The sequence below is a fragment of the Coregonus clupeaformis genome, chromosome 33 (genome assembly GCF_020615455.1).
Source record: "Coregonus clupeaformis isolate EN_2021a chromosome 33, ASM2061545v1, whole genome shotgun sequence".
Classification (NCBI taxonomy): domain Eukaryota; kingdom Metazoa; phylum Chordata; class Actinopteri; order Salmoniformes; family Salmonidae; genus Coregonus; species Coregonus clupeaformis.
In genome coordinates this window covers 34,804,246-34,820,806 of record NC_059224.1, presented here as the reverse complement: position 1 = coordinate 34,820,806, position 16,561 = coordinate 34,804,246, and positions in this window count along the sequence as shown.

The following is a 16,561-nucleotide window of genomic DNA, read 5'->3' as shown; positions in this document are numbered from 1 at the left end:
GGACAAGGGTTTCCTGATCGAGAGGATGTTGTCAGAAGTGGGGGCAACACTCGTCATCCCTCCACTGAAAAAATCTCCTCAGCTCAGCAGGGAGGACACTCTTAAGACCCAGGCCATCGCCCGGCTGAGGATTTTAGTCGAGAGGGCCATACGGAGGGTGAAGGAGTACCATATCTGGGATGGGCTTGTTCCTCTTTCCACAGTGGGTTCAGTGAATCAGCTGTGGGCCATCTGCTGCCTCATGTCGAACTATCAGGGACCTCTTGACATTAAAGGAGACAAACCAGTCTGATGTTTTTGTCAACTGGAAGTTGTATATTTCCTGAGTAAGCTAGATGGGCTGTAAATAGAAGTACTTTTATATTACTGTATTGTATGTACAAAAAAATGTAAATATGAATTAACTTTGTTGGTAATTTAATTGATCTAATGTTATACTGTATGTTTTTGTTAAGGGTAATAACTTTTTCATAGCTATTAATGAACCTAATGTGATATATTGTAAAAATATCCAACTATTAACCATGTTATGTGCTTATGTGTCATGGCACTGATGGAACTATTAAATATATGTTTGCAAGCAACTGCTTCCAATCCTTTTTGATTTTGGTAAGAGCATTTACAACATCGCAATCCTTTTCAAAATTTGTATTTCAATACATAGATATACAGTATATAACACAATTAAGTTCATTTGCAGTTAAAGAAAAACATGTCGACATTTACATCACAATCCTTTTCAAAATGTGTGTTTCAGTACATAGGAGATATACAGTATATGACAAGTTAATTTGCAGTTAAAGAAAAAAATGTCAAAGGTTCACCTTCCACATTTACCTTAACACTATTTACACATAAAATTCTGCCTTATGTTTTATAACTTAAGAAGACATCCATGTAGATGTTATAATAGAAATGATCAAGCTTCTGTCGCATTGAGTGGATAATCTCCTCATCCCTAAAGATTCTCTCAACTGTGAAGTCAGTGCGGGTATCTGTAATGAAGTCACACCACTGAAGTCCGCTTAAGGCGAGTTGGCCTTGAACCTGATAGTAGTATTTGTGGCTCTTCTTAAGGCAGGCCTGGCCTTTAACTGTGATCAGGTGTTTAACTTGGGTAACATTTTCAACATCGCAACTCTTAACCTCAGCAAGACCAAATGGTGGTGCTTCTGTTGGGCAGAAGACTTTAGCATCCGGGCTGGCTGCAAGGTGAGTGAATCAGGGTGGATGATGACCCCGCATTGTTTCAGAGAGACATCACAAAAATCAGAATATTGCCTCAGTATCTCAGGTTCCAGATCCAACCCTCTTCTCATAGCAGCTGTCTGAGGAGTTCCTCTCAGAATGCGGGTTGCCAAAGCCTTGGCAGACAACTCCCCACGAACATGGCATATTTCACGGAATCTGCTGGCTGTCAGTCGGGGTTTGCGTACCTGGCTCCACAGCTGGCATTCTGACTGCATTCTTGTTTCTGCTTCAATAGCAGCAGACATCTCCTCTGACACAATCAGGCTGTCCAAATGACATTGTTGTATGTAGTTGGGCTCAAAATCAATGGGAAATTTAAAGTTGTAACCTTCAATAGGCAACTGAGGAAACTCACTGGCACCAGGGTGTTTAATAATATCTCTACTTAATTCTAGAGGGCACTGGTAAGAAAGCACAGACCCAAATGGCACAGGGCCAAATTTAGAGTCCACCAAATTAAGGCCCTCAAGCCCGTGCAGCAATTTGCAAATCCCTGGTTGTGGACGGATGTCTTTCAGTTTCTCAGCACTGGCCATGACGTGAGGATCCGGAATAGGCCCTGGCATGAAAGTGAGATATGTCAAGTTTAGATTTCATTAAATGCCACCTTATCTTTTTCACTAAAAAAGACAACCACACTCATCCAGTCTCGTACATGCTTCTAATACAAATAAAAAAATATCCACTGAATGTCTATATAAAAAGTAACAAATAATAATCACTTTTATGTTTGTATTATTTTAGAAATGCACTAAAGTCTTTGTGCTCTAGTACAGGCGGGGGCTCATTCAGACTCACCATCATAGGCTCGGTACAGTGTGCACTTCACACCAGCTCTGACACTTGTTTTTTTCTTAGCCGCTGGTTTACACACCGCCATATCATTGGTGGCCTCTGGTACAATTCCCTGTGATATAATAATGATGAACAATACATTGTCAAAAGTCAATACAAACTGCAAAGTTCTGCATCAGTGTAACAAATAATGTCTGACCTGTGTCCTAGGCCGGTGCCAGGTCTGCAGTGCGCTGGTGCATGACAGAGGCAATGGCACTGTCTTAAAGCCCATGGTAACATAGTGAGCACTTTGAAAAAGAAGTGCTACTATGTGATTACATAGTGCTTTCCCAGCAGAGCAGGAACATGACATGTGATTGAGTACCACAGGAACCTCTGCAGAGTCTAGTGTAACCTGTTCATAGAGACATAACAATTAGTGCTGTACTTACAAAACATTTTTTCTGCGTTTCATTATAAACTACTGTACACAATTTTCAAAACCCAATTTCTTTTTTTTAATTAAGAAAAATTGGCTGTTCTGAAACCTTTGACAAGTAGTGCCAACACTTATCGAAAATTTGAACATTTTGAGTTATCACAGAATCTTTCCCAGTCTTTATTGCCGTCAACAACCCACATCGGTTTGTAAGAATTTCGTTGTGTATTAAGTTTAATGATACAAAATCAGAGCTCAGACTGAGAAACAAACTGATCCACAGTGGAACTTTGTGGAATCATTCTTATTAAATCTGCAACCGCAGCAAAACACAACAAAAAGAAAACTTATCTATCTTAACCTATCTTATCATAATGTTAGAGAACTGTTTATCTGAGAAACCTGAAGCCGATGAGCCTCCTCATTTTTCTTCATGGACCTGTAACATCGCCCTCTCACTGTCACCTCACCGTTAACTACACTTGAGACTGTTTCAATACAGTGATTGGGAGAAAGGGCGCAGCATTAGCCATTAATACATTACTGACTCTTATCTTACGGTCGACACAAACAGCAGTAATATTAAAAAGAGGCTGCAAAACAGAAACTCGTCAGCTCATAACCTTCGCTAGCATAGGGCTAATTTAAGCTAAATAAAGATAAACACGTACCTTCATAATCAAACAGGTAACCTTCAACGAAGAACTTGTAGCCTTTATCAAGCTTCGATCTTGAAGTAAGGGACCACTTGTCAGCAAGTCGTTCTACGTCGTTAAGTCGTATTGGTGGCAGATGTGAAAGGGACTGGGTGAACTCCATAATGATGTGCTACTAGCTAAGCGTTCCTAAGCGACACCGGATGTAAACATAACCTGCATCGCGGCAGAACGGAAGTTGTCTGACGTCACGTGAAAAGGGCCTATTGTGCACAGGTGAGGAATCGAACAGCGCCGCCACCGCGAATTCAAACGTACCTCAATGATTCAAACCACAAAGAGGACAAACCTGAGGAATTAAGTGGTGAAACGTTGAAATGCTGCGTTCATAACCAAGTGGAAAGGTAGTATTTACCACATACAACACAACTGGGGAAAATCCACTTTAACGCCCCTCCAACTGGTAATTACTACTGGAAAACTCATCTATCATCCCTGAGCTCGGACTTCTCCCACATGCTGACCTCTGACGTCACATACTAAGGAAATTACCTTAATAACAGCATTTTCTGCAGTTAAAACAACAATGACGAGACTGCCTACAGGGAGGAGGTGAGGGCTCTGGGAGTGTGGTCCCAGGAAAAATAACCTCTCACTCAACGTCAACAAAACAAAGGAGATGATAGTGGACTTCAGGAAACAGCAGAGGGTGCACCCCCCTATCCACATCGATGGGACAGCAGTGGAGAAGGTGGAAAGATTCAAGTTCCTTGGCGTACACATTACTGACAAACTGAAATGGTCCACCCACGCAGACAGTGTGGTGAAGAAGGCACAACAGAGCCTCTTCAACCTCAGGAGGCTGAAGAAATTTGGCTTGGCACCTAAAACCCTCACAAACTTTTACAGATGCACAATTGAGAGCATCCTGTTGGGCTGTATCACCGCCTGGTATGGCAACTGCACCGCCCGCAACCGCAGGGCTCTCCAGAGGGTGGTGCGGTCTGCCGAACGCATTACCGGAGAATGGCGCCGGAGAAGATGGCTGCCGTTTTACAGCCCTCTAACCAATTGTACTATTATGTGTGTTTTTCCGCGTTATTTGTAATTTATTTTGTACATAATGTTTCTGCCATCGTCTCTTAAAGCCAAAAAGAGCTTCTGGATATCAGGACAGCGATTACTCACCTCGTATTGGACAAATATTTTTTCTTCAACGAGGCGGCCTTGAAGGATATCCTACAGACACCCGACAAGGCCCAAATCCCTGTCATTCGCATGAGAAAGAGACGGAGATATCGTGGATGTAGTTCGGGGTGCCTTGTAAGGATCCGACGGCGAGCGAGTAAACTGCCTCTCCCATCAATCCTATTAGCCAATCTTCAATCATTTGAGATTGAGAAATTGGATGACCTAGGATTACGGTTATCCTACCAATGGGACATTAAAAACTGTAATATCTTACAGTGGGGAAAAAAAGTATTTAGTCAGCCACCAATTGTGCAAGTTCTCCCACTTAAAAAGATGAGAGAGGCCTGTAATTTTCATCATAGGTACACGTCAACTATGACAGACAAAACAAGAAATAAAAATCCAGAAAATCACATTGTAGGATTTTTAATGAATTTATTTGCAAATTATGGTGGAAAATAAGTATTTGGTCAATAACAAAAGTTTCTCAATACTTTGGTATATACCCTTTGTTGGCAATGACACAGGTCAAACGTTTTCTGTAAGTCTTCACAAGGTTTTCACACACTGTTGCTGATATTTTGGCCCATTCCTCCATGCAGATCTCCTCTAGAGCAGTGATGTTTTGGGGCTGTCGCTGGGCAATCCAAATGCACTCTAGCAAACTTCAGACGGGCCTGGACATGTACTGGCTTAAGCAGGGGGACACGTCTGGCACTGCAGGATTTGAGTCCCTGGCGGCGTAGTGTGTTACTGATGGTAGGCTTTGTTACTTTGGTCCCAGCTCTCTGCAGGTCATTCACTAGGTCCCCCCGTGTGGTTCTGGGATTTTTGCTCACCGTTCTTGTGATCATTTTGACCCCACGGGGTGAGATCTTGCGTGGAGCCCCAGATCGAGGGAGATTATCAGTGGTCGTGTATGTCTTCCATTTCCTAATAATTGCTCCCACAGTTGATTTCTTCAAACCAAGCTGCTTACCTATTGCAGATTCAGTCTTCTCAGCCTGGTGCAGGTCTACAATTTTGTTTCTGGTGTCCTTTGACAGCTCTTTGGTCTTGGCCATAGTGGAGTTTGGAGTGTGACTGTTTGAGGTTGTGGACAGGTGTCTTTTATACTGATAACAAGTTCAAACAGGTGCCATTAATACAGGTAACGAGTGGAGGACAGAGGAGCCTCTTAAAGAAGAAGTTACAGGTCTGTGAGAGCCAGAAATCTTGCTTGTTTGTAGGTGACCAAATACTTATTTTCCACCATAATTTGCAAATAAATTCATAAAAAATCCTACAATGTGATTTTCTGGATGTTTTTTCTCAATTTGTCTGTCATAGTTGACATGTACCTATGATGAAAATTACAGGCCTCTCTCATCTTTTTAAGTGGGAGAACTTGCACAATTGGTGGCTGACTAAATACTTTTTTCCCCCACTGTATGTTTCACCGAGTCGTGGCTGAACGACGACATGGACAACATACAGCTAGCGGGCTATACGCTACATCGGCAGGATAGAACGGCTGACTCCAGTAAGACAAGGGGTGGCGGTCTGTGTATATTTGTAAACAACAGCTGGTGCAGAAAATCAAATACTAAGGAAGTCTCGAGGTTTTGCTCGCCTGAGGTAGAGTGTCTTATGATAAGCTGTAGACCACACTATTTACCAAGAGAGTTTTCATCTATATTTTTCATAGCTGCCTATTTACCACCACAAACCAATGCTGGCATTAAGATTGCACTGAATGAGCTGTATAAGGCCATAAGTGAACAGGAAAACGCTCATCCAGAGGCAGCGCTCCTAGTGGCCGGGGACTTTAATGCAGGGAAACTTAAATCCGTTCTACCTAATTTCTACCAGCATGTTAAATGTGCAACCAGAGGGAAAAATAACTCTAGACCACCTTTACTCCACACACAGAGACGCATACAAAGCTCTCCCTCGCCCTCCATTTGGCAAATCTGACCATGACTCTATCCTCCTGATTCCTGCTTATAAGCAAAAACTAAAGCAGGAAGCACCAGTGACTCGGTTAATAAAAAAGTGGTCAGATGACGCAGACGCTAAGCTACAGGACTGTTTTGCTAGCACAGACTGGAACATGTTCCGGGATTCTTCAGATAGCATTGAGGAGTACACCACATCAGTCACTGGCTTCATCAATAAGTTAATCGATGATGTCATCCCCACAGTGACCGTACGTACATACCCCAACCAGAAGCCATGGATTACAGGAAACATCCGCACTGAGCTAAAGGGTAGAGCTGCCGCTTTCAAGGAGCGGGACTCTAACCCGGACGCTTATAAGAAATCCCGCTATGCCCTCCGACGAACCATCAAACAGGCAAAGAGTCAATACAGGACTAAGATTCAATCGTACTACACCGGCTCTGACGCTCGTCGGATGTGGCAGGGCTTGAAAACTATTACAGACTACAAAGGGAAGCACAGCCGTGAGCTGCCCAGTGACACAAGACTTCCAGACGAGCTAAACCACTTTTATGCTCACTTCGAGGCAAGCAACACTGAAGCATGCATGAGAGCACCAGCTGTTCCGGATGACTATGTGATCACGCTCTCCGTAGCCTATGTGAGTAAGACTTTTAAGCAGGTCAACATTCACAAGGCCGCAGGGCCAGACGGATTACCAGGACGTGTACTCCGAGCATGTGCTGACCAACTGGCAAGTGTCTTCACTGACATTTTCAACATGTCCCTGACTGAGTCTGTAATGCCAACATGTTTCAAGCAGACCACCATAGTCCCCGTGCCCAAGGACACTAAGATAACCTGCCTAAATGACTACCGACCCATAGCACTGACGTCTGTAGCCATGAAGTGCTTTGAAAGGGTGGTCATGGCTCACATCAACACCATTATCCCAGAAACCCTAGACCCACTCCAATTTGCATACTGCCCCAACAGATCCACAGATGATGCAATCTCTATTGCACTCCACACTGCCCTTTCCCACCTGGACAAGAGGAACACCTACGTGAGAATGCTGTTCATTGACTACAGCTCAGCATTCAACACCATAGTGCCCTCAAAGCTCATCACTAAGCTAAGGATCCTGGGACTAAACACCTCCCTCTGCAACTGGATCCTGGACTTCCTGACGGGCCTTCCCCAGGTGGTAAGGGTAGGTAACAACACATCTGCCACACTGATCCTCAACACGGGGGCCCCTCAGGGGTGTGTGCTCAGTCCCCTCCTGTACTCCCTGTTCACCCATGACTGCATGGCCAGGCACGAATCCAACACCATCATTAAGTTTGCCGACGACACAACAGTGGTAGGCCTGATCACCGACAACGATGAGACAGCCTATAGGGAGGAGGTCAGAGACCTGGCCGTGTGGTGCCAGGATAACAACCTCTCCCTCAACGTGACCAAGACAAAGGAGATGATTGTGGACTACAGGAAAAAGAGGACTGAGCACGCCCCCATTCTCATCGACGGGGCTGTAGTGGAACAGGTTGAGAGCTTCAAGTTCCTTGGTGTCCACATCACCAACAAACTATCATGGTCCAAACACACCAAGACAGTCGTGAAGAGGGCACGACAAAGCCTTTTCCCCCTCAGGAGACTGAAAAGATTTGGCATGGGTCCTCAGATCCTCAAGAAATTCTACAGCTGCACCATCGAGAGCATCCTGACTGGTTGCATCACCGCCTGGTATGTCAACTGCTTGGCCTCCGACCGCAAGGCACTACAGAGGGTAGTGCGTACGGCCCAGTACATCACTGGGGCCAAGCTTCCTGCCATCCAGGACCTCTATACCAGGCGGTGTTAGAGGAAGGCGCTCAAAATTGTCAAAGACTCCAGCCACCATAGTCATAGACTGTTCTCTCTGCTACCGCACGGCAAGCGGTACCGGAGTGCCAAGTCTAGGTCCAAAAGACTTCTCAACAGCTTTTACCCCCAAGCCATAAGACTTCTGAACAGCTAATCATGGCTACCCAGACTATTTGCACTGCCCCCCCACCCCCATCCCCCACCCCATCTTTTTACGCTGCTGCTACTCTGTAATTATTTATGCATAGTCACTTTAACTCTACCCACATGTACATATTACTTCAACTACCTCAACTAGCCGGTGCCCCCGCACATTGACTCTGCACCGGTACCCCCCTGTATATATAGCCTCCCTACTGTTATTTTATTTTACTTCTGCTCTTTTTTTCTCAACACTTTTTTGTTGTTGTTTTATTTTACTTTTTTTTATTAAAAATAAATGTACTGTTGGTTAAGGGCTGTAAGTAAGCATTTCACTGTAATGTCTGAACCTGTTGTATTCGGCGCATGTGGCCAATAAAATTTGATTTGATTTGATTTGAAACTACCCGCCCTCCAAGACACCTACAGCACCCGATGTCACAGGAAGGCCAAAAAACTCATCAAGGACATCAACCACCCGAGCCACTGCTTGTTCACCCCGCTATCATCCAGAAGGCGAGGTCAGTACAGGTGCATCAAAGCTGGGACCGAGAGAATGAAAAACAGCTTCTATCTCAAGGCCATCAGACTGTTAAATAGCCATCACTAGCACATTATAGGCTGCTGCTGCCTATTGAAATCACTGGCCACTTTAAGAAATGGAACACTAATAATGTTTACATATTTTGCACTACTCATCTCATATGTACATACTGTATTCTATTCTATAATATTCTACTGTATCTTAGTCCATGCCGCTCTGTCATTGCTTGTCCATATATGTATATATTCTTAAATTCCATTCCTTACTAGATGTGTGTGTATTGGGTATATGTTGTGAAATTGTTAGATATTACTTGTTAGATATTACTGCACTGTCGGAGCTAGAAGCACAAGCATTTTGCTACACCCGCAATAACATCTGCTAAACACGTGTATGTGACAAATAACATTTGATTTGATTTAGACGCAACAAAACTTTATTTATAAAAAGCAATCTATTAATATGGTTTTTGAACAGTATAATTAGTTTACAAGCATGATAGCTGTACTTTTCGTTTTTTGGTTGACGCAGCTTGTTGGCCATTAGCTAATCGGAGTTTCTCAATGAGTTCAAGGCATGTGAACGCATCCAACTGGTATTTACGACTTCACAACTGCTAATTACCACCTTCCTACTTAGTTCTGAATGCAGCATGATACTCAAATAGGCTGTAACCATAGACTTAGATAGACATCTCATCATTGTATCTGTGCCATTATGACATCTGTGAGAGCATGGGCAGGGCCATTGAAGCCATCTCCATTTTGAAGTAGTCCATTTTCTTCTTCTACTACTGAAACTATAAGGGTGCATACTGCCACCCGGAGTGTGTTGTTTGAACGTGTATAAAGCAAAGGTTGGTGATTTACTGCCACCTGCAGTTCACAGAAGGCTGCTGAGTGTCCTCTGTAGCTCAGCTGGTAGAGCATGGCGCTTGTAACGCCAAGGTAGTGGGTTCGATCCCCGCGACCACCCATACACAAAAAAAAAATGTTATGCACGCATGACTGTAAGTCGCTTTGGATAAAAGCGTCTGCTAAATGGCATATTATTATTATTACTTGCAACGCCAGGGTTGTGGGTTCGTTTCCCACGGGGGGCTAGTATGAAAATGTATGCACTCACTAACTGTAAGTCGCTCTGGATAAGAGCGTCTGCTAAATGACTTAAATGTAAATGGGAGGATGGCTCATAATAATGGCTGGAATGAAGTTAATGGAATGGTATCAAACACATGGAAACCATGTGTTTGATGTGTTCGATACCATCGCATATATTCCGTTCCAGCCATTACTATGAGCCCGTCCTCCCCAATTAAGGAACGTACCACCGGCCTACTGTGCTTCAGTTATGGAATGTTTGTTCACGAGTAGGCCTATAATGCATTGGCCATCCCTCCTGATGACCCGGATGGAATCATGTGATCCTTCCTTAACCCAAAATAAGTCCCACCCAGTTGACTACTTCAAAATGGTGAAAGTCCTCAATGGCGCTGCCCACGCTAAAACGGGCTTTTGGGCACTAGTGTCCTCTATCTATCTCTATGGCTGTAACAGGGTGGAGGACGGGTGCCTCTGAATTATGGTACACTCATGGCACGATTCCATTGAGGATTTACCAATGTGTTTTACCCAAAAGGCCCAGACTTTTCTGTTTCTATCTACGTGGGCCGGCACCCGTGTCTCACTGGGCCATGGCTCCGACGGACCTGCTCTAACTTGGAGCTTTCATTTACATAACAATGGCCAGGGTTGCGTAGGTTACTTTCTTTATTTTCTTTTGTTGTTGTACTTTTACCCCTTTTTCGTGATATCCAATTGGTAGTTACAGTCTTGTCCCATTGCTGCAAGTCCCGTACGGACTCGGGAGAGGCGAAGGTCAAGAGCCACGCGTCCTCCGAAACACGACCCTGCCAAGCCGCACTGCTTCTTGACACACTGCTCGCTTAATCCGGAAGCCAGCCGCACCAATGTGTCAGAGGAAACGGCGTACAACTGGCGACCGAAGTCAGCTTGCAGGCGCCCGGCCCGCCACAAGGAGTCGCTAGAGCACGATGGGACAAGGACATCCCGGCCAGCCAAACCCTCCCCTAACCCGGACAATTGTGCGCCGCCTCATGGGTCTCCTGGTCTGGGATCGATCCCGGGTCTGCAGTGACGCCTCAAGCACTGCGATGCAGTGCCTTAGACCGCTGTGCCACTTGGGAGGCCCGGGTAGGTTACAGGGTGCCAAGACTCTCACCTCCATTTCTCTTGCGACCTGCTAGCTTCTCCCGTATGCTTTCGCTGGAGTCTCTAATGCCAAAACTCTGCTCAAGGTGGTAGTTAGGGCAGTGTAATCCCTCCGCTGGTCAGAGCTGAGGTCTAGTAGTGCCTGTAAGGCACAGCCATTTCCTCTTCAGCCCATCCATTTTGCCACGCATGACGTCGAGGCACCGCGCCTTCCTCCAGGTGGCTCTGTGGGGCGTGGTGAAGCAGGAAACCTCCACTGGCTTGAAGCAGGCTGGCCTGGTATGAGTCCTCCATTGTAGGATCTGTGGCCAACTTGCCTGTTCCTCCCAGGTGCCACTCATCCTCCTTCCCCCGCATCCATGACTGTTTTAACAATGGAACTCTAGAAGGCTCTTTGGTATCACATGCACTTATGTCAGTCTCAATAAGACTGCAGAACTGGTAGTGTACAAGCACAACTTTTATTAACAGAGTACAACACATTAATTTACACTTTCGCTAATGGTTGGCCAAACAGAGCTAACCCAAGTTCACGCATCCAACAAGCAACATCTCCAGATCCTCTAATAGGCTGCCGATGCTACAATATTTTGAATCAATATTCTTCAGAGAACAAAAAAACATACAGTCCCTTCAGAAAGTATTCATATCCCTTGACTTATCCACATTTTGTTATGTTACAGCCTGAATTCAAAATGGATGAAATATATTTTTTTCTCACCCATCTACACACAATTCTCCATAATGACAAAGTGAAAACATATTTTTTGAAATGTTTGCAAATGTATTGAAAACAAAATATCTAATTTACATAAGTATTCACACCCCTTTGCTATGACACTCCAAATTGAGCTCAGGTGCGTCCAATTGCCTTTGATCATCCTTGAGAAGTCGCTACAACTTGATTGGAGTCCACCTGTGGCCAATTCAATTGTTTGGACATGATTCAGAAAGAAACACGCCTGTCTATATAAGGTCCCAGAGTTGACAGTGTATGTCAGAGCAGAAACTATACCATGAGGTCCAAGGAACTGTCCGTAGATCTCCGATATAGATTTTTTATTTATTTATTTATTTATTTCACCTTTATTTAACCAGGTAAGCCAGTTGAGAACAAGTTCTCATTTACAACTGCGACCTGGCCAAGATAAAGCAAGCAGTGCGATAAAAACAACACAGAGTTACATATGGGGTAAAAAAACATAAAGTCAAAAATACAACAGAAAATATATATACAGTGTGTGCAAATGTAGCAAGTTATGGAGGTAAGGCAATAAATAGGCTATAGTGCAAAATAATTACAATAGTATTAACACTGGAATGCTAGATGTGCAAGAGATTATGTGCAAATAGAGATACTGGGGTGCAAAAGAGTAAAATAAATAACAATATAGGGATGAGGTAGTTGGGTGGGCTAATTTCAGATGGGCTGTGTACAGGTGCAGTGATCGGTAAGGTGCTCTGACAACTGATGCTTAAAGTTAGTGAGGGAGATAAGAGTCTCCAGCTTCAGAGATTTTTGCAATTCGTTCCAGTCATTGGCAGCAGAGAACTGGAAGGAATGGCGGCCAAAGGAGGTGTTGGCTTTGGGAATGACCAGTGAGATATACCTGCTGGAGCGCAGACTACGGGTGGGTGCTGCTATGGTGACCAATGAGCTAAGATAAGGCGGGGATTTGCCTAGCAGTGATTTATAGATGGCCTGGAGCCAGTGGGTTTGACGACGAACATGTAGTGAGGACCAGCCAACAAGAGCGTACAGGTCACAGTGGTGGGTAGTGTATGGGGCTTTGGAGACAAAACGGATGGCACTGTGATAGACTACATCCAATTTGCTGAGTAGAGTGTTGGAGGCTATTTTGTAAATGACATCGCCGAAGTCAAGGATCGGTAGGATAGTCAGTTTTACGAGGGCATGTTTGGCAGCATGAGTGAAGGAGGCTTTGTTGCGAAATAGGAAGCCGATTCTAGATTTAACTTTGGATTGGAGATTCTTTATGTGAGTCTGGAAGGAGAGTTTACAGTCTAACCAGACACCTAGGTATTTGTAGTTGTCCACATACTCTAGGTCAGACCCGTCGAGAGTGGTGATTCTAGTCGGGTGGACGGGTGCCAGCAGCGTTCGATTGAAAAGCATGCATTTAGTTTTACTAGTGTTTAAGAGCAGTTGGAGGCTACTGAAGGAGTGTTGTATGGCATTGAAGCTCGTTTGGAGGTTTGTTAACACAGTGTCCAATGAAGGGCCAGATGTATACAAAATGGTGTCGTCTGCGTAGAGGTGGATCTGAGAGTCACCAGCAGCAAGAGCGACATCATTGATATACACGGAGAAAAGTGTCGGCCCAAGAATTGAACCCTGTGGCACCCCCCATAGAGACTGCCATAGGTCCAGACAACAGGCCCTCCGATTTGACACACTGAACTCTATCTGAGAAGTAGTTGGTGAACCAGGCGAGGCAGTCATTTGAGAAACCAAGGCTATTTAGTCTGCCAATAAGAATGCGGTGGTTGACAGAGTCGAAAGCCTTGGCCAGGTCGATGAAGACGGCTGCACAGTACTGTCTATTATCAATCACGGTTATAATATCGTTTAGGACCTTGAGCGTGGCTGAAGTGCACCCATGACCAGCTCGGAAACCGGATTGCATAGCGGAGAAGGTACGGTGGTATTCGAAATTGTGATGAGGCATACAGTACCAGTCAAAAGTTTGGACATATTCAAGGGTTTTTCTTTATTTTTACTATTTTTTACATTGTACAATAATAGTGAGGACATCAAAACTATGAAATAACACATATGGAATCATGTAGTAACCAAAAAAGTGTTAAACAAATCAAAATATATTTTATATGAGATTCTTCAAATAGCCACTCTTTTGCCTTGATGACAGCTTTACACACTATTGGCATTCTCTCAACCAGCTTCACGAGGTAGTCACCTGGAATGCATTTGAATTAACAGGTGTGCCTTGTTAAAAGTGAATTTGTGGAATTTCTTTCCTTCTTAGTGCGTTTGAGCCAATCAGTTGTGTTGTGACAAGGTAGGGGTGGTATACAAAAGATTTTACCCTATTTGGTAAAAGACCAAGCCCATATTATGGCTAGAACAGCTCAAATAAGCAAAGAGAAACGACAGGTCATCATTACTTTAAGACATGAAGGTCAGTCAATAGGGAACATTTCAATAACTTTTAAAGTTTCTTCAAGTGCAGTCGCAAAAACCATCAAGCGCTATGATGAAACTGGCTCTCATGAGGACCGCCACAGGAATAGAAGACCCAGAGTTACCTCTGCTGCAGAGGATAAGTTCATTAGAGTTACCAGCCTCAGAAATTGCAGCCCAAATAAATGCTTCACAGAGTTCAAGTAACAGACACATCTCAACATCAACTGTTCAGAGGAGACTGTATGAATCAGGCCTTCACGGTCGAATTGCTGCAAATAAACCACTACTAAAGGACACCAATAATAAGAAGAGACTTGCTTGGGCCAAGAAACACAAGCAATGGACATTATACCTGTGGAAATCTGTCCTTTGGTCTGGAGTCCAAATTTGTGAGACGCGGTGTGGGTGAACGGATGATCTCTGCATGTGTATTTCCCACCGTAAAGCATGGAGGATGAGGTGTGATGGTGTGGGGGTGCTTTGCTGGTAACACTGTCTGTGATTTATTTAGAATTCAAGGCACACTTAACCAGCATGGCTACCACAGCATTCTGCGGCAATACGCCATCCCATCTGGTTTGGGCTTAGTGGGACTATCATTTGTTTTTCAACAGGACAATGACCCAACACACCTCCAGGCTGTGTAAGGGCTATTTTACCAAGAAGGAGAGTGATGGAGTGATGCATCAGATGACCTGGCCACAATCCTCCGACCTCAACCCAATTGAGATGGTTTGGGATGAGTCGGAACGCAGAGTGAAGGAAAAGCAGCCAACAAGTGCTCAGCATATGTGCGAACTCCTTCAAGACTGTTGGAAAAGCATTCCAGGTGAAGCTGGTTGAGAGAATGCCAAGAGTGTGGAAAGCTGTCATCAAGGCAAAGGGTGGCTATTTGAAGAATCTCAAATATAACATATATTTTGATTTGTTTAACACGTTTTTGGTTACTACATGATTCCATATGTGTTATTTCATAGTTTTGATGTCTTCACTATTATTCTACAATGTAAAAATAAATAAAAACCCTTGAATCAGTAGGTGTGTCCAAACTTTTGACTGGTACTGTATGTATGTGAGTGTTGAAAGTTTCCAAGAGCATCATCATTGGGAAATTGAAAAAATATGGAACTACCCAGAATCTGCCTAGAGCTGGTCCTCCAACCAAACTGAGCAACCAGGCAAGAATGACCTTGGTCAGGGAGGTGACCAAGAACCCAATGACCACTCTGACAGGACTACAGAATTCCTTGGCTGAAATGGGAGAACCTGCCAGAAGGACAACAGTCTCTACAGCACTTCACAAAGCTGGGCTTTATGGGAGTGGCCAGATGGAAGTCACTCCTGAGAAAAAGGCACATGACAGCACGCCTGGAGTTTGCAAAAAGGAATATGAAAGACAGAGCATAAGGCAAAAGGTTATGTGGTCTGATAAGACAAACCTTTTACTCTTTGGCCTGAATGCAAAGCGCTATGTCTGGAGAAAACCAGGCACAGCTCATCACCGTGAAGCATGGTGGTGGCAGCATCATGCTATGGGGATGCTTTTCAGTGGCAGGGACTGGGAGACTGGTAAGGATAGAGGGAACAATGAATGGAGCCAAATACAGGCAAATCCTTGATGAGAAACCTGCTTCAGAGTGCAAACGACCTTAGACTGGGGGTGAAGATTAACGTTCCAACAGGACAATGACTCCAAGAATACAGCCAAAGCAACTCTGGAATGGCTTCAGAACAAGAATGTGACAGTCCTTGAGTGGCCCAGCCAAAGCCCAGACTTGAATCCCATTGAAAATCTGTGGAAAGATTGCTGTTCACCGCCGCTCCCCATCTAATTGAACAGAGCTTGAGAAAATCTGCAAGGAAGAATGGGAGAAAATCCCCAAATCCAGTGTAAAGCTGATACAGACATACCAAATATTCTCAAAGCTGTAATCGCCGCTGAAGGTGCTTCTACAAAGTATTGACTCAGGGGTGTGAATACTTATGTAAATCAGATATATTTCGGTATTTCATTTTCAATAAATTTGCTAACATTTCTAAAAACATGTTTTCACTTTGTTATTATGGGGTATTGTGTATAGATGAGTGAGAAAAAAATATATTTAATCCATTTTGAATTCAGGCTGTAACCCAACAAACGTGTAATAAGTCAAGGGGTAAGAATAATTTCTGATGGCACTGTATATATATATATATAACATGGATATAATAGTGCTTATTTTTGTATGTCTTATTCTGAATGCAATACATCTGTTTTAAGAAACATCCTATACTTTGCATCATGTAGCCAACTCGTAACATATACAAATCTAACTTCTGTCATTTTTTTGTCATGATTAAGGCATCTGAGACATGATGACAGACCAAAATAACTAT